Source organism: Eucyclogobius newberryi, unplaced genomic scaffold (assembly GCF_026437365.1).
Source record: "Eucyclogobius newberryi isolate DKJ021-1_F unplaced genomic scaffold, fEucNew1.0.hap1 SCAF_14, whole genome shotgun sequence".
Lineage (NCBI taxonomy): Eukaryota > Metazoa > Chordata > Actinopteri > Gobiiformes > Gobiidae > Eucyclogobius > Eucyclogobius newberryi.
In genome coordinates, this window is record NW_027315768.1 from 16,942,761 (window position 1) to 16,966,612 (window position 23,852).

Genomic DNA, 23,852 nt, shown 5'->3' on the forward strand with positions numbered 1-23,852 from the left:
TTCATGTGTGATCAAGTCAAAACACCGATAATTATAATGTATGACAATGTAATGATGTGTTTTATATTCCTAAGTATATGCATTATTGTAGTCATTTCAAACGTGACCTGTGTGCAGTACCTAGAGCCAACACTAGATGTCAATGTAAGACCAGCATCTGAAGCACTTGGAGAGCTTGTGGCACTAGAAATGTGCTACTTATTGTACAATCCCTTTTAAATTTGATGTCCTTTATCATGTTAAACTATTATGAATCACGTTGATACAATAGTTTATAACATAGACTAATTAAATGAAGAAGTGCTAAAGGGCTGCACGTGTTGCTCCAGCGGTGAGGAATGGTAAGTGAGCTGATTGTAAGTGTGTAGAGTATTGTTGTTGAAGTATAAAAGCGTAACAATAAGTGCCATTAGCAAACTGTTATCTACTTGACCTGATAAATCACTTGCTCGCTCCGCAGGGGGATTTCCTCCAGACCCAGATTTGGTGGTTCTAGGTCAAGTCTGTTTCTCTCTCTGCAGTTGGCGCCAAGAGTCCATTTGGCCAGTGCTTGCTCCTTTAGACGGGCCCAAAGCGACAGAACAGGATGTCTGGATGTGTTTTACAGAGAACCCATGCCTCAGTTTCTCCCTTCAGTTCTCTCTGAGCTTCATTACAAAGGGCAGACTTCCTACGGTTCCCGTCTCCAAAAGCCAGAGACAGAGCCAGGAGTGAAGTGTCAGCGCGCCTTTCTTCTGTGCTGTTTAAGCAGTCTCCCTAAAAGGCGACCAACATCAAATATTTAATTTTGCGTGTTATCCGTGCAGCTCTGATGGCTGAAAGCTGATCCTTTGGCAGTGAGAACTCAACAGGGGGTCCAACTCGTCTGCCTCTCTGCTCTCTGCCATCAAGAGGCGCTCCAGGGAGGACAGAGCAAGGTCACACGGCCCAAAAGAGACTCCAAAGTCCGGTTACAAAAGAGCGCTGGCCCGGCTGTGTCAAGGTCGAGATGGACGCGTAAATCTCCAGGACCAAAATAGCCCCCAGTCAGACTCATTAGGGTTAGTGTTGTGTCCACTGAATACATTACATTTATTAAAATCAGGATCAAACCATTTGGGGCAATCTGTCAGGAGTAGTGGGCAACCTCAGTCCAGTTCCTTCCAGATCTTGAAGCTGTAAATCAGGAGGAGACGGAGAGTAGCTGGAGGAAGCCCACCACGACACAGGGAGAACATGCAAACTCCACACAGTTTGGCCTCTCACGTCAGGGGAAAACTACATTATTTTAGCAACAGCTTATTTATCCTTAAAGGCGGACTAGGTAACGTTTCTGTGAGAGCGTCTGCCACCTTCTTGTCTCCATGGAGATCTCTCGACCTGGAATGTTCCACAGAATGGCATTAAACACAATGGTTTCCATGGAGATAAACAGGTGACATCATCAGTGTAATAATACATGTTTTTCATTGTATTATTGAGCATTAAAACACCTATATTTCATTAGACAAGACAGCAAAGTTTAATGCCTTTCTATTGAACATTTCAGGCAATGCGATGGAGACAAGCAGGTGGCGGACCCTCCAACAGAAAAGTTACATAGGGACCCTTTAAAATGGATTATTCTTCTATACAAATGGCTTTACTGGTGACTTTGCTTTCTTCTTCAACTGGATTCATATACTTTTTAATACATTGTCACAATCTTACATTCGAACAGCAGTTTTCCATTTGCTCTGAGAGGACAAAAACAATCTATGGATATATAGTAACGTAATAATTAGTATAAACTGTGGCTTCTTGCATTCAGTTCTCAATAATGTCAGTAACTTTCAAAGCCATTGCATTCTGTTTGTTTCAATCTGCTCTAAAACCAATTGAGACGCCCGGTTCAAGAAGAGTTAAAAGCCTCCTGCGCTGAATTACAGTGAGTGATTTTGCCCATTGTTTTCGACCACCTTTAAGCAGCGTGCACACAACTATAACCACCGCATTTCCCTCACTGTTTCTTTCAGACTTCTGCTGTCTGCAACTTGTGGACCTCTGAGTCTTTGCTTTCTCCACCTACAGAGAGGTAATTATTTCCAGCACTGTCATTGCAGTGGACAAAAACAGTACTCTTTCTAAATACTGAAAACACCAATGTTTTAAATCCTCTCTTGTAACTATCGGGATTCAGAACGAACGCTGGACGGGGTGCAAGATCAACGCAGGTCAGATTCAATATGTCAAGTGGGTGTTATGGGAAATTAATGACTTACTGAGAGTGTTGTAAACTTCACAATCAAAAAGCACTTAAAAGTTGCCCTATGGTAACCATATCTGAAACACCCTCGTCTTTCCTTCTAAGCTTATTATTATAATCAGGTCTAGTTCATCTTTAATAACTGTGATTAAATTAGTCAAATTATGGCTGTCTGAACTTCTTTCTCGATGCATTTCTTAGTCTTTAAAATGTGCAGTTGTCAGTGTGCTGTAGGCTGGGATGGTTTAAAGTCGATAGATTTCCCCAGAGTGCAGTGACTGGAGTAGACAGCCGCTCCCCAGACACCCGCAAGGCTCATGAATCCTCAAAAAATGGCATTCATACTTTTTCAGGTATAAAGTACAAGCAGTCCCAAGACCACAGTTAAATAATTGCTTTAAAAAGAAGGCCGGATACCGCCAAACACAACTCAAACACATACAGAGCTATCGCCAAAAACAAAATACAATGATGAAGACATAATACTTTTTTGGCCCAAACTAAAGGGTCCACATCTTATTTAAATTTGCATACTGATACTTACAAATGCATAAAAATGTACTTAGCTCTTCCCTCTGACGTTCTGAATTTCCCAGATTTGTGACCTTGTAGGTAAAGATCTTCTAAGTCCATTAATCATCATCAGATTCATTCTGAGCATGTTTAAAGACCATTAACAATAAAAAATAATGTGCAATAATATGCTAGATCTTGCTTTCAGGTGTACATTTTCCATCTTTTTTTTTTGAGGAGTGAATACCTATTTCTTGTGTTAACTGGCAATGATTAAACGTTTATGTTCCTTAAAACCATTTTATTTATTTTTAATGAGAAAAAATATTATAATTATTTATCTAAATTGATCAATGGTCCAGTCCTGACAAAACCTTACACAATGAGTGTTAATGAGTTGACCTGCCCACTGTCACTGGACGCTTGTTGCAATGACATTACTTCATTTGGCATCAGGCATACTTATGGCATGTTATATTAGGAATCAACCTTAGATATCAAGGGAATGATGCCACTTAACTTAGAAGCAGTGATCAAAGATATGAAATTACTTCTGGATAACTGGAATAAACTGTTTATCTCCTTAATAGGAAGGATTAACCAGATTAAAATGACAATTATCTAATGTACATGCTGCCACTTCCCTTTACCAACTTATTACTAAAAAATATACAAATCATTAGTTGAAACATTTGTTGGCCCTTGCCTTATGTGGAATGGTACCAGCACACTTTTTTTTTACTTGCTCTACTATCTTAATGCAACCTAGCTATAAGTGAAAGCCGGGGATAGAGTTTAGATGATCAGCCACATATAATCCCATTGTAGATTTTTACTAAACAAGCACATAACATTACAAACATGATCCCAGCCTAACATCAGGCAGCTCTATATGGTTAATTCTGACATTACAATAGCTAAACAAAACAAACTCTTTGTGGGCAGAGGCAGGAATACTCCATCTTGGAGATCTCTACAAGAATGGCCCCCTAGTAGAATCTGAGCGTCTAAGGGAATACTAAAAGATACCAAAACAAGAATTTTGGAAGTGCTTGCAGTTTAGACACAGACACATCAGCCTTCATCTTAGGAATGTGAATGCTCCTCATCTCAATGGTCTGAAAGCTGCCTGGGAGAGAGATATAGGAACTTCTATAGAACAACTACTATTTCCAACTGGTTTCTGACATCGTATGAGATTGAAACACAATTAATTATTAATTACAAAATCCTAAACTGTTGTTACTGGACTCAAAGCAGAATGGCTTGACTGAATCTAAAAAATAATGACAAATGTTGGCGATGTTATCAACTTCCCGATACCATGATGCTACACATGTTATATCAATGTGACAAAGTCAAGGGCTTCTGGGAAAAATCTTGATGTTCATTAATGAGCTGTTCAGTGTTCCTTTGTGTACAAATCTTGGACTTTGTTTACAGGGAATTCCTCCAACAGAACAATTGACATATGAATAAACACTGTGGTGCAGAACAGCTCTCCTAACAGGAGGCGGCTAATTATTCAGGATTGGAAACATTAAACCTTCAATAAATGTCTGGAATGGATGACAAAAGAAAATAACTTAATTTGGTCTAAATAGTGCTGTAACTTGTGCAGAATTTTTTTGCTAAATGACAAATCAATGGCAGCCGAATACAACTTTCTCAACAAAGGTAACAACTTTGAGAAATAATTAAAACATGTGTTGCTGCCACAGAAGGTGAAATCATTATTTTAAAAAGTAGTTTTGTCAGAGTTGAGTACGTACTTAGCATTTCCAAATACTTGTGAATGAAGACTTGGCCTTCTACAATCTTGCTTTCATCTTTCATCAAGGCTGTAGCACCACATGAATTTCGTTGCATTTTTAGCTTCAGAAACTTTCCTTACTCGCTCTTTTTGAGAGACTGGCATTTATTGACATAATCTGGAGTAATTGAGCTGATGGCGCTGTCATTATGATCCTTAACCAAGTATAAAAAGCATCCGCTGCAGAACGTACAGCAGGCTTATACGCAGTTCTCAATAATGACAGTACCCCACCAGTTAATTATCGCGCCTCTAATTGTCCCGTAATATCATAATAAAGAGAGATAATTACATTTGTACTCATTCCGATGTCCTCGTAGTTTGAGGCAAATGGTGCTTTGATGTGTTAAAAATGTGTTTTTTAGCACGGTAATAATGTGCTGCCAGTTAATCTACTCCATTTATTAGTTATGTTGGAGTAAAGTTAAAATGTATTGTTGAAATTGCCCAACATTTAGGGACACCTGCTACTATTGTACAATAAAAAAGCTATTTTCCAAGGAAATGCAAATCATCACTTTAAATTGCTCTGAGCCAGTTTGCTTATGGCACAATTATATTTGTCTGAAGTATAAATTATCCAGCTTTTTGTAAATCTTAATTCCTCTAACATGATCTCATCTGTGCAGGTTTAGAATTGCGTTTTTACAGTGACTCATATGTCAGGGGATAAATCCTCATTTGGGTGGAGACAGCACTCTCTCGCTAAATAACAATTTTTCTTTCCGGTTGCTCTTTGCCTGCTGGCTACAGTGAATCCCAAACCTTATTTTTCTCTGTTCCTTGGCTGATAACTTAATGTAGCCGCTTCTGGCAATGAAGCAAAGCCCTTTATCTATATTAACTGCTGCTTTACAATACATCCCAGGCAGATCCAGTTTTTCCACTCTGCTTTAGACGCGAGGCCCAATGAAGCAGTTACTGATGAGAAACCTTGTGTATGTGCATAGGCTCCAGGAAGTCTGCCTCTCGAAAAGGTGGATTCACTATTTGTCTCCTTTGCACGCTCGTTTGATAGAGTGACAGGTGTACACATGCAACAAGCCACCAAACAAGAGTGTTCAAGTAGCACCACACGCAGAGGTAAATGATAAGTGACAATTCTGAAGTGACAGCTAATCACACAGCAACATTTGTGCGACACCCAAGAGGAATAAGTCCGAGGCAAAACCTGGCACCTTGTACACCGTGTTCACTGTCAGGGACTCCAATGACACTTACATGTAATGCGCTGTGATTGGCAGCTTGTTGTAGGTTGTGAGTTTCAAAGCTGCAGTTTAACAGTGTGAAGGTATTTAACTTTTACTTTTCTTAATGTAAAGAGTACACTCTAAATGTTAATACAAATGTGAGAATACAATCTTCAGGTGTCTAGTTTTGTTGGCGTATATGATTTCTGGATTCTTAAGATAAGATAAGATAAAATAAGATATTCCTTTATTGTCCACACATGGGAAAATGTCATTGTTTCAACGCAGGTAGATACAGAGGAAAAGGACAGATAACTTATAGGAAGTTTAAAAAACACCCTTGATAGAAAAACTCTTATAAACAAAACTCTTGTAAAAACACTCTTAATAGAAGAACTCTTATAAACAAAACTCTTGTAAAAACACTCTTAATAGAAGAACTCTTATAAACAAAACTCTTATAAACCAAAACTCCTATAGAAAAAAACCCTCATTTCCTAATAAGAAATGTAGGGGGAAAATAAAGATAAAATAAAATAAAAACAGCTAGCGTAAGACAAGATAATACTAATAATAATGGTAAAATAAACACTCTATTTTAAGGTTGAAGTACTGCTCCTGCTACTTCAAATATATTGCAAAATGTATATGTGTGTAGCTAAATATGTTCGCAATGTTTTGATTTAATAACAAAAATGTATTAAAATGTCTCTCTACAATTACTAGTTTAATATGACAACGATAGATTAATGAGGAAGAAGGGTTCTCTAATCCTTGCAAAAAAGTAGACTTAATTCACGGTGCAAAGTTTGGATTGATATATAACGTTATGTAACCTTTAATATGATCGATGTGCCCACTCATCTGTGTACATCACGTGACCAATTACCCCTCTAAACTATCACGCCTCCTGCAGTTTGCCGTACATCCTACAATAAAACTTTGTATGTATTTTACAAACTGAACTCTCCCCATTGTCTGTGATTTGAAAGGTTAACTCCGACAGCTCCCTCGTGCTCCTGTGTAAACCCGCAGTGCAGCAGACAAGGCCGTACGTACGAGCGTGTGTCAGCGAGCTGTGTCCACGCCCCAGCCATCAGCCCCGAGTGTGGAGGCAGACAGCACACCTCCAGCTCCTGTCTCCTGTCTGTTCCACCTTAGGGAAGGTGCCAGCTGTCTGAAAGACGCACTCCGAACAAGGCTAGAATTAAACCAGAAAAGACGTTCACCACTGCAGCCATGGAGCGGCAGGTAAGACAATCAGGCAGTGACACTTGATCAAAGCTGCTACAAGGAGCCGGGAACAGTTTCTAATATGGTTCACTGTCTTAAGGGGGATTGGTAAACGCAGAGGGAGAGCACGGTGGCAGAGTTGTTAACATGTCGACATCACTATACGGAGGGCGAGGTCTCAGTTGTCAAACCAGCTGGCTCTCTGATCTCCCAGACCTGAAACAGAGTGGAATTTGTGTCAGGGATAAGGCCCGAAGCTTTATTTTTGCTTTATTTATTTAATTTACCAGGAACGTTCCACGGAGATTACAAATGTCTTGGTCAACAATAAGCAATACAAATTTCCGACAACACACCACAATAAGTCATAGATAATACGTCTTTAAATTATTCCTCTAAAAGTTTTAAGGTTAAGGACACGCAGGGAAATGTGTCCTCTCACTTTCAGTGTGGGGCAGCCTGTCAGGAGCCGGGGTCAGGACAGCTGAAACCCACCCAGACACGGTGACACATGCAGATGCAGAAAGGACCAGGAGTCGAACCCACAACCTTCTTGCTGAGAGTGCTCTATAAGATTTTGCATTGAGGAGATTTGTTTTGCTTTTCTGGGACTAAACTTTTGGTCAGACCTTTTTTCAGTCGATAGTGCCAAATAGTTGTGGATAGGAAATTCTGGTGATTCAGTTGTGTACTTGCCCCAGAACATCTGGTTCTGCTGTTATTGCAAATACCATGCTTTTGCACTCAATCCTACCTGCGCTGAATGTTCAGTTTACAAAGTATAAACCAAATTTTGTAACTGAAAACCGAAAGCAACAATTTGCCAAACTCTTAAAAACAGAGTATACTGGTTTTGTTAAATAATTAATTATGCCTAAAATAGATAAAGTTTTGTCCTAAGTTGGCCCGACAGACAGTTTTAAACTGCGTCCACCCAGCACAAGTCGATGCTTGTCCCGTCGCCAGTACCCGGGGGCGGAAATGTGCTGCTTTTGTATGTACTCTGGACTCCCCATGGCCACACAGTGAAACCAAAACATATTTTCAAATCCTGTGCTGTACCAGTATTATTTCTGAAAATGTTTAATTCAACTGAAACTCCAAGAATGTGCTTTGGAGGCCAAGACTTGCATGATTTTGATTGAATTTTCCCAATAGTCTGTTGGAAAATGAACTCGAATGTTGAGGTTTTTGAAAAATTAATAAGAAATGAAGCAGCCAGTTTTTTGTTCATCACAAATGCTTTTAACAACCCTCTTGGATCCACCAGCAGTAGCACTGCAACACAAGCGTCCTATTGAGCGCAAATGAAACGTCCTTTGGTCCATATGCAGATGAAAACAGCTGGGGCTTTGCCCTTGGCTTCTCCCAGTCTCCTCCAACGCATCCCAGCACAACAGATGTTCGGACTTCCTCCAGTGAGTCTTGGAGAAAGGAAAGTAATAGTGATCAATGTAAGCTTTTAGGGCTACGTCTGTTGAATATTATGCATTTCCCTGCTAAGTTTTTAGGTGCTGTTGAAAATGCGGGGTGAGAATTAATGTTTCAGCAGCCTCGTCACTGATCATTTGTTTGCTCTAATTATAAAGACGTGACACTGGCTTTCTCCGGTTGAATCTTTCAAAAGCTGGAAGCAATTATAGAGTTCTCCCGGCGCATAGTGCTATAGGCGCTCACCACACGCTTTCAAAAAGGAGGCTGTTTTTCAGCAAAGAGACTTTTCAGTTTGTGGGCTGTGGTGAAGGAGTAAACATATGACACAAAAGCATTGGTGACTGCTTTGAAATAACAAAAGCAGTGGGAAATTGACTATAGCTGAGTAAGTATAGCTGCCCTGAATGTGTTTCCATCTGTTCAAACCAATTCATAGATGGCTATTTTAGAATATCTGTACTTGCAACACTGTAGGGAATGTTTTTATTTTGCTTGGAGACACGCTGAGCCCCTTTCAAGTTCGATAAAGGGAATTGTTCTTTGGCCCGTTTGCTGATACTAACCAATATTTTAGGCCTTATCAGTGCAAGGCTACGCTCTCGGTTTGTGTATAGCATCATAGAATATAGGTAAGCATCGCTGATAAGAGAAAAGTACATTTTGGGTGCTGATACAGGGGTCACCAGAATGAAAAGTTTGTTTACCGTGGCATTTTCCTTCCTTATAATTCTCTCTGGCTGTACTTTTAGTTCAATGCTGGCTTCTAGTATTCTTCGGCTTTCAGGGAATAAGCCTTATTTTAATAGATCTATGCTTCATATGAGGACTGACTGACCACTGTTTTTAATTACCAGGCATTCACATTTTAATTAGACCTATAGATGATATGGGTTTGAGCTATTTATGTACATTTTTTAAATGATCAAAAATGACAAGTTGCAAAAATGTAAGTCGTGTAAATCATGGTGAAGTTAAGGAACTATTGGTTTCTTTAGCTATTTGTTGTAAGGACTAAATGGGTTTCTAAAATGGTACTAAAACACAAGAAGGAAAGAAAATGCAGTTGTACATTTACAGATAATGTTGTCTTCTTAAAGTGAAGGTAATTGGCTGCAGTCATTAAAAAGCAACAAGGTTTACTACCAACAAAGCACCTAACTCAGTACCTTAAAAAGAGAAAGCTGTCTCTTTCAGTTAGTGCAATTTAGACCCTGCGTAAATAAAACATGTCAGGTCGTATCTGCCGTAAATTTTCAATTAATTACTCTATATTGCACATCATTTATCCACTGCTGACAATTGATTGTGTTGTTGGCCGAAACATGAAATGAACTCACTTCCAACACGCCCCAGATTGCTCAGTGGAGCAGAATCAATTCCAGGTCAATGGCCACAACAGCTCTATATATATATATATATATATATATATATATATATATATATATATATATATATATATATATATATATATATATATATATATATATATATATATATATGTATGTATGTATTGGTCATATAATAAACTAAATGCAAGTAGACGTTTACAGTGCATTTGCCAAAGTAGTGTTTCCTATATTATATTGTTAGTTAGACCTTTTAATTGTCAAACAAGTCGTTCTAAAGCTGAGATAGGTGTCTAATTTGCTTGCTGTTATTGAACGTGTTTATTCTGGTGACGTTCGATTGCCGGCTGCTAAGTTATGGACAGTGCGCCTTGGGGAAGGCAGTAATTAAAATCTTGAACCCCTGCCATTATTAGGCTAGGCTATGCATTTGTTATGTTTACGGGTTTATTGCTAAAAGCAGAGCTGGCAGTTAAAATTTATTCTTGTTAGGAAACAATTATCCTTTTAGATCAATGCCGCCCTCCAAAAGACAATGCCAAAACACGTTCAGTCAGGCGTGGCCGCTCAACTCGACTCCAATTATGGGCCACCGGGTAAACAAACGTGATAGAGCCATCCCCTAAGCATGATGTAATTGGGGCGGTATATTGCGTGATTTATTCCTGAGTAAATGTATATCGGAGGCAGCCATGCATCACGGCCCCGGAGACTGACCCCATCTGCTCAAGGCCTTCTTTGCTGTTTTTCCATCGCAAACACATTCCCCAAGGTGCAACACGCAACCCCCCATAGCCCGTCCATTTGCTATGTCTTTGTCCCATTGCTTAGTATTAGTGTTGTGCGAGGGGGGGAGGAGGGCTGCGCTGTGTCAAGAGTACTAATGGTGTCTGCATCCATAGAGTGACCCGGTGGAAGAGGCAGTTCCTGGTTGTGTTTTACGCCTGCCTGAACCGCATTCGTCGCGGGGCGCAGATTAGTCGGGGAGCGTCCACAAATACAAATAGAGAGGGTAGAAGGGCTGCGAGAGGATGCTTTCCCGTGTTGTTGTCGTAGCGTGTCCAGCAGTAAAACTAGATTGAGCTGTCACTTGGAGATGCACCTTTCACCTGCGTTGGAAGCTCATAACCGGCCACAACAGCATGTAAGTCTCGCTTCTTCGATTGGAGTTGGCATGCATCGCTTCACTGGGCGGGTAGTACTGAAGTGACTTTGGTAGAGTTTTGTTTGTATTTGTTGCACGCTCCTCACGGCCTGATGCGGGGAGATGTGTCATAACTGACTGACAGTTGATGGCTAAATGGAGTGACTCAGTTTCTTATCAAGTGTCGCAAACTCGTTCTCAACTATTCCTGTATTGGCTGTGGTACGTCTGCAGTTACTCTTACACTTTTACACGTGCTTGAGTAGTTTATTTGGCTAATACTTTGTACTTCAGCTTGAGTACGGTAATATTATTTTTGAAGTAACAATGGGTGTGAGTGATTGATGGCTTAAGAAGTAGAATAATATCACAGAGTACAGCGTAATACAAGTGTAAATCATTATTTCTCTGACTTCTAGCTATCTTAAATGGACTGGCCAAACCCAGGGGCCATAACTGCCTTCTAAAGTTTGTGAGTTCAATAGTAAAACTGGACCAATGAAGAAGGAAAAAGTAATACATTATATACATAATAAATTGGACTTCATTTTTAGGATGTTGAGTAGGATCTTTTTGGTTGTCAATAGAGTTGGGCAATATATCACATTTTAAATAATATTGTTAATATTAGTTTGAAGATATGTAAAATTTGGATATTGAGTAAACTGTTAATAGGAAAAATGCTACAAAACCAGCTGATTAAAAATACAATTTAAAAATGATATGTTGTAAACTGTGAAATATGGCATAGGGTGATATTTCTGCACTTTTGTGATAAATTTGACAGACATTTCACATTTGTCTGATAATAAGACTAAGAGAAAAAACAAATATTGAGATATTCATTTTTGTCAATATCACCCACCCCTAGTTCCAGCTATTTTAAATGGACTGCCCAGACCCAGGTGCAAACCAGGATTACAGTCATCTCAAGTTTGATTTTGACTCAAACTGGAACACTGAAGAATGAAAGAATAACTCATAGACTATTGAACTTGTTTTATGCATTATACACCTGGACTATATCTTTTGAATGTTGAGTAGGATATTGATTTATTTTTCTTTTGGCTGTAAGTTAAGAATTGATTTTAGCTGCTCCTCATATCTCCCAATGGCAAACAATCCTTTAATCCTGCATCATCACCGTGATTAGGATCCACAACACAACACTTTTCACTGGTCCATTCCTGAGCTTACTGGAAAACAAAATAAGACCTTTTCAGTCATATTATTTGCAGACAGATAGACAACCAAACAAGTGGATTACAATGTGACCTTACCTTATTTTTGCAATCAACCAGGCACAAAATAACACCCAGGACAAAATAGAGCTAGACCTAAACAAAGCTGTGTTTACATCGGTTTGCTATTGCCATTGTCTCTTAATTGGACACGTGTAAGCTTAATAATGCAATTAATGTGAAATCAATGGCCTAATTTCTTGTGTGTTTAACCACATTGTGTGCACAGTATATATTTCTCATTATGTCTTTGTTTTATGCAAATGAGCGTAATAATGGCGGTGGTGAAGCATGGCCTTGTCTCGCGATGACAGGTAACAAATGACTGCTGTCCCTTTGACAAATTCTCTGTCTCACTGTTCCTGATTAAAGTTTATTTAGCATCAGATTGCACAGCCAATTTTTATCTGTTCCCTCTCGAGGGCTTTATTGGCCCTGTCTTTATTCCAGTTATAACAGCTCAGACTGTCAGCCAACAGCACAAAGATTGCCTCTGGTAGAAAATGGCCTTATTAAAGATGAGAGATGCATATTTTCTATTTGTACTGACTTATCTGTACTTTTCAAGCTGTGTGTTTGAATGATAAGGGATACAAAATGCACAATATAATGTATTCCCTTTGCAATTATAAAATAAAGACCTGTGAATTATTGAGAATCTGCGATAATGTTCTCATTCAAGCCTATTTAATTGTGTCCTCCAGTTATTATTTATTGATAGGATAATGAATGTAAATTATGGTTCTTAATTTGTTATTTCTATTCTCTTCACAGAAACGCATGATGAATCCAAATTGTCTCTAACAAATGAATATAAGAATGATCAGACAGTCTCTCTGCAAATGACTACATTTGTCCATGGTTGCTGCATTAGACTGCCCCTAAAGGCAACAAAATAAATAAATGACTTGGCTGCAATGAATACAAATAAAGTATAAAGATAATACAAGCTGCCATTTCCATTTCTCTTTTTATCCAGAATTGCAGTCAATGACGTACAAATCTACTTCCAGGACACAACTGTATTTATGTCAAATTCTCTAAACAATACTGTTCTTTCTCATGAAACCTCTTTGTCTTTGAACTGCTGTGGCTGTTGTTGTGGGTTGGTGTGGTGGAATATACGTGGCGTGAGGTTTCAGAGACATAGCTTGCCCGGGGCTGTGGCGGTGACACTTTGTTCCTTACTGCTGGTGTTATTGAGCCAGTGTCATGCTTGTGAGGCGTGGTGTGGGAATCATGTCAACTGCAATAAGACGGTGTCTGTCAGTTTTGGAGAAGATGCATCTGTTGTTTTGCATGTAAAGTGTCTCTACCTCGCCGATTGAGACAGCCAATAGAAGTCAGCTTTGCCTAATTCGTCAACAAATTCACTGTTGGGAAATTTAGTCATGGTGAGAATTAGCCCTCTTCAGCATTGTTCCGCTAACAGTCTTTACAAAACGCTACAGACTTTTGCAGATTGGCACGAGAGGTTTTAGGGAAGTGGAGAGTGACAGACAGCAACGAGCCTGACTGAGAAACAAACAAGCTGTGAAGGAGGAGAGGAGAGCTGAGAGGGTTTTGCCTGTGAAAAGATTAGAGTGGCATTTGGCCGCGACGCCAAGATGCATCGTTGCTCCTGTCACACCGCCATGGCAACCAAAGCTTTGCGCTTTCCTCCCCAGTATCCCCCACTGAGTGTCCAAACTGCATCAAAAGGCCATTTAAAGATGTTGTAATTATTCAAATTGACCTCAAGCCATGGGCAGTCCCTCTCTAAGTCTACAGCGGAAGTGTCCTCATGATTTGCTTCGTTTTTAATTGTATTTATTCATTTATTTTTTGATAAGTAAATGCTATTAATGTTAATGACAAGGGGTGGCCAATATTGACAAAATTGAGTGTCTCAATATTTTTGGAGTATTGGAGTACAGACCATGTCAATTCAGCAGAAATGTGTTAAAACTCTTTATGTAGTTTTTTTCTTTTGACATTTTTTGCTATAAATGATATACTCAATAGTCAAATTTTGCACATCTTCAAAACAACATTCACAATATTATCTACATATATATAGCACACCTCTATGTGGTAGTGCAATTAATTAGATAATAGAATGTCCATTGCCTTCATATGAAAAAAAGCTTTCTTAGGACCCCTACCAACTTTTTCTAATATATGTAATTTGTATATTAGATTAGCACCTAAACCCTGGTTGAAAACAGACAATTCAATTCAAATTTGCCCCCAAAATTGTGCAGAGCTCTTATAGAAAGTATTTACCCCTCTGCAAAAAAAAGTCTCTTTATGGTTGCAAAATAGCACAAGTTAGTGTCTGTAACCAAAATGTACATTCATTAAAGTCCATAATCACTTTCTGTGTGTTTTCCCATGATATGTCACAATCTACTACAGCGTGTAGAGAAGTCAGTTCAAACACATCTCATTAGGACGCAGCATCCCTAGGCCCATAGAGTTGTTCCCCAGTGACCAATCAGCAGCATCTTTCCTGATTCCACACCTCATCATCAGAGGTGATTGACAGCATCCCAAAGGAAGCTGGGGTAAGTGCGAGTGAGGCAGGAGGGGGGTTATTTACCTCCCATGCTCTTTCTCTCTCTCTCGTGGGACTAAGTTAATGATCCCAGCCAAAAAAATACAAAGAGCCTAAGAAGTCGGTGCACGGCTGAACCATTTGGAACAGTTTTGGGCTCGCTTTAGAAAAGGATTAAAACAAGCAGAGGGGCTGTGTGAGGGGGATTTTCAGAGATAGTGGCAGTCGAAAAAGTGAGAAGCTAAAAAGGAGGTTTGTGAGAAAAGCCACTGTTTTTTTTTAAAATAAATCTTTTCCCCTCTTGGCTTTTGCTCATGTCTTCATCTGTCACCAAGAGCATGGACTACCTGCTGCAAACTGTGAGGTAAGCTCTAACTGTTCCATTGGGTGACAGTCTCAAGTGCTTTTTAAGTTTAGAAGTGTAAATTATAGATGGCATATACAATGAACTGAATTCTCAGCAATTTCACATGTTTTTCAAAAACTTTTCGATATTATTTTGAGATGGATCAAAGGTAGACTTTATTGTCCGTGTTGGTAAGTTAGGAGTACTGTACATAGAAGGTTATTTTTTACTGCTATATACGGTCTTGTGTGGATGTACCAGAACCTTTTTCCAGAACTGAGACAGAATTTTGATAAGGAAGGCATTTCTTGTTGAGTGCTTGCCGTTGAATGTAAATGACTTAGGCTCATGGGAAATTGAACCTGGCACATCTTGTCATTGACCCAACATGCCGCCAAACTGGTTAACAAACAAACTAAGTTACCTTGATTTCTATTTAATAAAGTTATATTTACAAATGTGTTTTAGGGGGGAAAGTGAATAAGCCGTGTATCTCTGTTGTCTCAAACATGTTGTATTTCTTCTCTTAAGTAAATCTTGTATTCACTCATTCAGGAGCACTGAAGTTGTGTTGGGCGTGTAAACGATTCCCATTCTGCATTTTCTTTAATCAATCAAGGTTAGTCTTCATTTGTTTTCTGCATTTGACCCATCGTTAATGCCGCTGTCAGGAGCAGTGGGCGCCACAGTGCGATCTTTAGCTAGGGTCAGGAGTGCCTAGCTGGAGGATCAGTGTTTGTGGTGCCCCAGCAAACTCAGAAATGCCTCATTCTGCCAAGGACTTAAACACAGAACCTTCTTGCTGTGAAGCCGTTCAGACGTTCAAAAGGTTGTGAATGGCGATACTGATAGAGAATTCGTCTCAGAAATTCCATGTGGATTTAAATGAGGGGTAAGAATGCTTTGTTTCAAGTTGAATTTCAAGATCTGGTTCAAATATGCCAACTTCACCTCTTTCTTTTCCATCAAGTTTAATATCAAGTCTGAACAACGTCTCAGGAAGTGTGAGGTATATAATTGTTCAGTGAGTCAAAGTCTGAAGTGTTTTTAACTTCAGAAAAGTAGATTATAGATTACCTTGACAATGGCATGCAGTCAATAGTTGGAACCAAATTATCTCTGTAAAACATGGATTGGACGATTGACTATTACTGTTTTTTAAACTTAAGTTACTAAGTGTTTAAATTGTTTATGCAGCACTTTTTAACGATTATCAGTACAACCGATAACGCCCAAATCAAAGCCGTTTCCATTGCTCTTGGAATACTTTAATTGAAACTTAACTGAAACTTAAGAGACTTGGCAAGAGTTTGGAGTTCATTCAAATCAATACCTTTGCTTTGTGCTGCTGCCTGTCCACAGAAAATAACATCTGTTTAACACTGAATCCAAAATAGAAACATGGCGTGTCCGACAAGGTTGTGTCAGGTAATAGACCCACTACAATCCTTGAGGAAATTGATCCAACTTTATGGGATCAACGTTGCTTTCTTGCTAGGTTTGGACGGCAGTTGTCCGCACATGTTTGTGTTGGGAGCATTTGTGATAGTGCCAAACGCAGGACAACAGATGCCAAATGAAACTTGAGACAACTTTCAACACTTTCTAAGTCAACAGCCTCAGCCACAATGCATTCCTGTGTGTTTTTATGTCAGGAAATATAGCCACAGAAAACAAAGATGCAAATTAGTGTCGAAATGAAAGGTGTTGTTGCTTTGCCTGGGATGTTCCACAGTAGGCGTAAAAACAAAATACTTATATGAAGCTTTTTATGGAATTCTTATAAAAAATGTACGTACGGTTGCTAATTACTTAGCACCCTGAGCACATAATTCCTAATTTTAAAAAGCCCTGATTCACAAAGATTTAAGCGTTTTGACTGGATAGCTAATTTTTTTCTTTTTTAAATCACAGTGTAACGTGGAAAGTCTCATACGTAATGTTTTTGTACATACGCAAGCTTTATAAATGAAACCCCTGACCTGTAATTTGGCCTGGAGGAGTCACCTTTGGCTTTATTTGGTGGAATAATACCTGTTTTAAATACAAATTATAGTTTTCTTGAACCAAGAAACAGTTTGTGCAGAAAAGTTTAAAAAAATATGTTGAAAATGACAGGAAGTAGACTTTCCATCACACTAGGGAGACTAACTTTCTCAGAATATAAACATGAATTCAACTAAATACCTTTGTTCCCATATGTTTTTAATTTCTAAGACATTAGAAGAATTACTAAAATGGAGTAATGTGTTACATTTTCAGGAAAATCTTTGAAATATAATTATCTTAACTGCGTTTTAGTAAAAGAGTTTAGTTTAGTGTTTTGTCATTCCACAGGTTTTGCTTTCCAATAAGTTCAAATCGCAGCCTGGTGGGTGTGTTATGTTGAGGCACTGACACGGAATAATTGCCTCACTAGTAGCTCTTCCCTTTAATCATTACTTTAGCTTATGCACTAGTTCATTGTCAGCTGTACCAAGTGTATTACCATTTCACTCTTTGCAGTTTCATTGGTATCTAGTTTCTGTCTTTTTAGTATTTTGGATTTCAAAATGACAAAAATCCATTGTTTGCACTTATGGCAAAACTCCATGTGCTCATAGCCTGGAGTGGTTCACTGAAACAGCTCTGGTCCTGCCCCTCCCGGTCTCATTGGCTAGTGTAACAACTTGCAGCCCACAGTGTATGCATGGGATAGGGACAGTGGTGAGCGAGGAGAGTTGAGAAGGGGCGGAAAGTTTCGATCATCCTTTTGAGTCCGATGCCGACTTTGACAACAGGGTTAGAGGGTCACAGACACTGGAAACTCTATAGCAGCTCTGGGAGTTGAGGTAGTTTTGACGGATCACTTCACTAAATCAGTGACAAAAACGTCTCTTTCTTCGTCTGTGTATGGATGTCACCATGTCCCAGGTAAGTCATAGGTGAATTCTTTGTTGGTTCTATAAAAAGATGTATGTTTTTTCCTCCGTTCTGTTACTCAAAAGTTTTTCTTTTCCGGACCAAAACGGTGAGTCAGAGTGCGTTCCTTAGCCCACGGGCCAGGGCTGTCTTCAAGCACAGAGGTTGTGTGGCCTTGTTGTGCGCACAGATTTCTTCATGTTTAGCCGCACATAATACTAGAGAGATAGGGTGACTAAGTGTGAAAGCTACGGGAAATGTTTGTAACTGTGATCCTCTGGGCTCATTCTTATTGTATGAGCTGTGAATACACTTTTACTCTGGATTTATTTCAACTGCAATATGCATTTGGAGTTTGTATGTAGAGCAACATAAAGCATACCATTCATTCCCTGATAAGATAACACAGAGTGGACTACAGCAATCTCTTGTCTTGAAAGCCGGCGACGTTGCAGTTTATTGTTTAACATGACTATAAAATGTCTGGGCCCAGTTTCCCACACAACTTGTAGATCATTCACTCATAACACTTAACATAGGCACACTCTCCCTGGCTTTGATCAACTGTGTGACTATTCAACTGTGTTTTTAGTTTGAAGCGTTACTCACCTATTTTGTATTCATATTTAATTATATGTATATGCATGTAGGCCAGTTTGTGTTCAGGTCTAAAGATTGCAATACCTCTTTCTACCACATGATGTCCCTCTTTTAATTCTCTTGAGCCAAATCCACCCATATAGCTGCCTCTTGCTGGTGGATCAAATTAGCTAATAATATCAAGAACGATAGCGCGTGCAGTGCATTTGGCTTTCTGAAGTTTTGAGCATATTCTCACAGCAATTTTATCGACGTGGGATGAGGATTTGAAAGCAACTGGGTTCTTGTGGTTGTGGGAAGGATGCAGTGTTTTTCCCTAAAAGCCACATGCCAAGTGTACCAAAAGGAAGGGAATTTGGTGGAGCCTTGAGTTGGATTATGATGACCTTCAGCCTGTTTCTCAGTTTGCTGGTTAACTTGCAAAAAATACTGTAAATATGATGATTTGGATCAGATTTCAAGATGATGACATTGCCTATGTGTCATATCAAGAGGAGATTACACAGAAAATGGAAAGAAATCCCTGTGTTTCAGAATGAGAATGAGGATTTAGGAAAGTTGTTATAGAAATGAACAATTTAGGACAAAAAATTATATATTTTTAATGTGCAAAAGTCCCCAGAATGATGAAGTTGAAACCCACGAGCAGCCAAGACAATTGCTGGAATATTGTGAATGGAATAATGACTGAACTTGCACCTCATTTTAATATAGATCAGAAAATAACGAACTAAGGAACATCTCTGAATAACTTATGGAAAAGTTTTACATATTGCAGTTTATTCCATAGCTAACCGCAGTGTCGATCCTACAAGCTGACAGTATATCTTTTGCATTGAAATCACTCTGTAGCTTTATAAAAAACGCATGCAATATACTACTTCATGACTTAGTTAGTATGCAGTGTGTAAGTTATGCCGACCCCTAAAGCTCCACTGTGCATATTAACTGTAAATGTATGCCTACTGCCTTTTAATCATCTGATAAAGAACTATATGATTGCTTCACTCTGCCACTCTGTCGCTCATCATTTCCCACTCATATGCCTCATTGTAGAGTCAGTGTAATAAAAAGCCCTTTAATTGTCCGACCCAACTCCGCTTATGTAGCTGATGTGTGCAGCTGTGGATCAGGTAGATTTGTCAGTGTAATCGGCTGGCCGGCTCTGCTCCAGCTGTAAATCGTATTACTCCAGAATGTGCCACTGCTGAGCTGGCATCTTGAGGAGGCGGCACCGGGCCACACATCGGTCACTGTGGTGCAGCAGACAGGATTAAGGATAAATATGTTAGGTGTCCGCCCCGGGAAAGAGACAAAGAGCAATATCAAGCTCTGTGGCGTGGCTGAATGTGCGCTTTAGAGCCGTCATTAAGCCCAGAACCAAAAGGATTAGAAAGTGCTTTTGCGGGAAATAGACTGTAATTGTTTCATCTCAGTCTGACCTATTATTCCAGTCAAATATAACTTCCTGTGGCCAATTTCTACTCTCACTTCTCCAAGTCGCTGCTGCACTTAAACATTCAGCACTTTGAGAACAGACTGCTTATTGCATTGGCATTGTTGTGACATTGGTAGTGTCTGCTGTTATTTTTAGTGAATATAAATGACATAAATTCTAGTGAACGGTAAGAGTCATGTTGAAGCTTGTTAAAGACGTTGCACATAGTGATGACGTGATAACTGCCTCCATTTATCATTAGAGTTAGACGCAAAGGCAAAACCTGTTTAAAGTTTTTGAGTTTTGCAAGAAATTGTGTATTATAGCACAAGCAAACTCACCAAGGTTTATTTGAGTCTTTTCACATGCTAGGATTATATGTGATCATACTTTTACACACTGAATAATATATCACTTAAAATATCAGCATCTGTGATATTTGATCAGGTTTTATAAATCGGTATTTGTCCTATATTGAAACATTCTCCAATATTTAGCGCAGATATTTGTATTTATTTATCATATGTGTCTTTTTTAACAGACAAGTGAGCATTTTCCACAGTTGAACCGTCCCCATTTTTATCTAAAGCTTATTTTCAGATCGTCTATCCTTCCCGATGTTCATTTCATGCCTGCCTCCTATTTATACAATTGCCATGCCAATCTAATCTCCACAGTTTGCAAATCTATCCCTGTCTGTTTATATTGCGGTCGAATTGAAAACAGCTACACGAACGCAGAAACACATACTAATTAGTCTATTTTCATTTCCAGTCTAATTATGCGTCACATGGCTCCTTCCCCCTTTTGAACGGCTCATTTTTGACGTACGCCTCCCAGGCACAGCGCGCTCACGCCCACCACTCTGTCTGAACTTTTAGCGCTTCTTTAATATTTACACTCTGCCTCGGCTTGCTCTCAGCCTGCAGGATAAGCACTCGCGGGACCTCCCTTTTTTTTTTTTTTGGAACGACAGGAGAATTCAAAGCCAGCCCAACGGGGGTTATATCTGCAAACATACAAGCAGCACACCATAAGCAGATGGAACCGCAGTGATTCCCCCACGTAAGGATAGAAGCTAGCCGGGACATCAGCGTACATAGCACTCCCTGTCAACTCTCTGTCTCATTTCATTTGCAAGCACGTCGGTTCGGCTTAGCGCGCTACATGAGGTTGATGGGAGTGTTTCAAATCACTCAGGGTTCGGATCTGTCTTTGTGAACAGCACTCAAGTGTCCTTTACCCATCGCTTTGAAACTCTAGTGGTGAGAAAAGCTCATTGTGGAAAGAGGAATGGTCACACAAGGAGAGGTGAAAGTGATCTAGGTGTGCGCTGAATGGGCAGGGCTCAGGACACATAACCTGTCTGTAAGGACATTGGCTCCCACTCTATGCATTCTTGTGGCTCTGTTATGTGCTGATTTAGCCTGCGCTCTCATCCCTCAAACACATGCCAGCTCTGTTTCTGTTTTGTGTCGTTCTCTTCCAGTACTGGCCAGTGCTCCGGCTGTAGGTGGAGCTGGCTTTCCTGGAATTGTCGGGCAACTTTTCCTGTTGTGCTTGCTACCTCTGCTCCAATCTTTCCTGCCTAATGACAGCTCTGCTTGCAGGATTACTGGTCTGGGAGGACTTGTGCCATCTGGACGTCCCTCTCCGATGACTTTCTGTGTTTTAGGGAGCATGCATATGTTATGATGGTTATATTTTTATGAATCGGGACAGAAGTTTGCTTACAGCAGAGATGTATCAGCAGTGCAAAGAAGGGCGAAATCCATCGGTGGGTAAAGCTTGTATGAATGGACTGAGTAATGTACTCGGGGCAGTAGCAGTAGCTCTGTGCCACAATATTGTTTACAAAGCTTTGGTGACTTCAGTGTCTTTTATAACATAGGCGATGACATCAGAGGATTAGCCCTTGCATTGTGTAAAAAAGCTGTTTATACACTAGTATTTAGGACACTAGGGGAATTATGTCTGATTTATGGATGTAGTGTTCCTGCTGTTTAGCAAACACTCTGTCCTTGTTTTGTATCATTATTGAGAAAAACTGAACATTACAATTTTAATAGCTATTGTGATTAAGTCAGTGTTTTATGCGGCTGGCGATTTGTACAGATGGTATGAGACCGCAACCACAAGTAAGTCTCAATCAAAAGTTCAGAAAGAGTACTGGATCCTAGTATCCTAGTATCCTAGTACCAGGATTAAAAGGATAAAAGGATGACTGCACGTACATGTGATAAATTATTTGTGCACCTCACATATCTTTATGGCTCTGATATTGAGCGTGTACATCAGTTTGAGGTGGAGTACCATCATTTCATTGATACAGAATTGCTTTTTGATATTTGCTTGAGATTGACTTGCTGTACTTAAACCATCCATCCATCTTCTACCGCTTGTTCCCTTTCGGGGGAACAAGCGGTAGAAGCGGGGTGACTGGAGCCTATCCCAGTGACTTCGGGCCTTAGGCGGGGTACACCCTGGACAGTGGCCAACTTGTCGCAGGGCCAACACAGAGACATTACAGACAGTTCACTCTCACATTCATTCACTAGGGCCAATTTAGAGTCACCAATTTTACCTAACACATGCATGTCTTTGAACGGTGGGAGGATCATGTCTGATCCGGGAATCGAACCCATGATCTCCTTCTTGGGAGGCAAGAGCGCTAACCGCCTTTGCCACCGTGCACCCTACTTAAACCATTCTGATGAAATTGGCATGTTACGATATTATGCAACCAACAATGGATTTTTATCTGGACTACACATGCCAAAAGACCTTTCATAACAAAGACAGCGGCATTAATAATCAAAATGACAATAAAATAATAAACAGTTACGGTACATTTCTGTAATCAAGAATTAATTTTATCCATAAATATTATATATGTTTCAGTCAGCATATTTCAACCTTTATTTGGTTGATAATAAAGTCTTAATATACAATAGAAATAACGGTTTGACTAGTTGACTAATCAAAAAATATATGCTGACTAGTCGAATACTTGCTGAACTTGTTATGTGGTCATGATATAAATGTATAGTTTTTGTAGTTACTGTGAACTACTTAGTGTAAAAATGATCAAAACTATGTTAGACAAGTCATTTCACGCACACTTATGATTCAGTGGCATGGAATTAAACGTCCACAGGTGCATCACAGGCAGTTGCCACAATAGCGCGGTCCAGTGCAGTGACACGGCTAAATATCTGTGGGTATTCCAATAAGAGCTGAAAAGAACTGACCAAAGTAGCTCTGAGATAATCGCTGTAACCCTGCGACTTCAAAAAGGGGGGCCACACTGTACTGATAATGAGTGCTGGCTTCTTCACACATAATGAGCGGGTTCACATGGAGCAGTGTGTCTGCTCGCAGCTGTGGGTGTCCGAAAGGCTCAGAACAAAGGCTCAGTGTCTGTGATAGTCTAGCGCCCCAGCCATCAGGCCAATATACTTCTGCTTGGCTGAGCTGTCCATCCTGCCACAGGATACAGTACGCACAAAACACATGGGGACAGGCGAGACGCAGGAGAACGCCGCCAACGTGAAATAGCAACAGACTAACTTCAGGCCAAATGGCTCTGTGCATAATCCTCAGACTTTTTTTTTAATCTAGTCTGGTTTCTGGTTGTATTTTGGTCTCATTTCCATAATCATATTTTGATAATATGCATAATTCTTTCATTATATATTCAGTTACAGAGGGGGACAGACTAGCTCGTTGTATTATTCAAACCAAGATATTAGGATATATTTTAAGAAAAATAAAGAAAGATGTGAGAAGAGTAAAACCAGCACAGATTTAATAGGTGGGTAGAGTAGCCCAAACCTCAAACTCAAGTAAAAAACCTAGATTTTTACCCAGTGTGCCGGGGAGCCTTAAGATAA

The 23,852-nt window shown here is 39.6% G+C and overlaps 1 protein-coding gene across 6 annotated transcripts in view; it reads left to right on the forward strand.

Moving 5' to 3' along the window:
* The first annotated feature begins 6,858 nt into the window (after window positions 1–6,858).
* mid1 (midline 1) overlaps window positions 6,859–23,852 on the forward strand; it is a 30,008-nt gene continuing 13,014 nt past the window's right edge. For 2 of the 6 annotated variants that reach the window (XM_072444578.1, XM_072444584.1), the window contains exon 1: window positions 17,714–17,933. The gene's annotated coding sequence lies outside the window, so the exon portion shown is untranslated. Of the gene's footprint in view, window positions 6,992–10,621; window positions 10,898–14,885; window positions 15,039–17,713; window positions 17,934–21,359; window positions 21,737–23,852 lie in introns of those variants that run through there. The other 4 variants (XM_072444582.1, XM_072444583.1, XM_072444581.1 and 1 more) reach the window with 4 other exon arrangements.